Raw genomic sequence first — 842 nt, 5'->3', positions numbered from 1 at the left:
GAATAAAGTATGGACTATTATATATTGATGGAAAGCTCTGGATGTCTACTTTCCAACGCCGTTGAGAGCGCGCCAATTGGAGTTCTGTAGCTCCAGAAAATCCATTTCGAGTGCAGGGAGGTCAGAATCCAACAGCATCAGCAGTCCTTTTGTTAGCCTTCTTCAGAGTTTTGCTCAAATCCCTCAATTTCAGTCAGAATTTACCTGAAATCACAGAAAAACACACAAACTCATAGTAAAGTCCAGAAATGTGAATTTAACATAAAAACTAATGAAAACATCCCTAAAAGTAGCTCAAACTTACTAAAAACTATATGAAAACAATGCCAAAAAGCGTATAAATTATCCGCTCATCACCCAGCACCTTCCTTGCATTGTTGGCATTGTTGTTGTTTTCGGCTGCCATAGGTTCTTCTTCTTTGAAGAATTCGGTCAGGTCCTCTAAAGAGAGTTGTGCTTTGGCTTCTCTCAGCTTTCTCTTCAAGGTCCTTTCAGGTTCAGGGTCAGCCTCAACAAGAATGCCTTTGTCTTTGCTCCTGCTCATATGAAAGAGAAGAGAACAAGAAATGTGGAATCCTCTATGTCACAGTATAGAGATTCCTTGAAGTGTCAGAGGAAAAAAAGAGTAGAAGACAGTAGTAGAAAATTCGAACTTCTCAGAGAAGATGGAGTTCGAATTTTGCATTAAGGAATAGTGTTAGTCCAGAAATAGAAGGATGTGAGAAGGAGGGAAGTGATTTTCGAAAATTAAGTGGAAAATTTGAAAACATTTTTTTTTGAAAAACATTACTTAATTTTCGAAAAAAAAAAAAGGAAAATGGAAAAGAAATCAAGTGATTTTT

Source organism: Arachis duranensis, chromosome 9, assembly GCF_000817695.3.
Source record: "Arachis duranensis cultivar V14167 chromosome 9, aradu.V14167.gnm2.J7QH, whole genome shotgun sequence".
NCBI lineage: Eukaryota > Viridiplantae > Streptophyta > Magnoliopsida > Fabales > Fabaceae > Arachis > Arachis duranensis.
Note: the sequence above shows the minus strand (reverse complement) of the source record.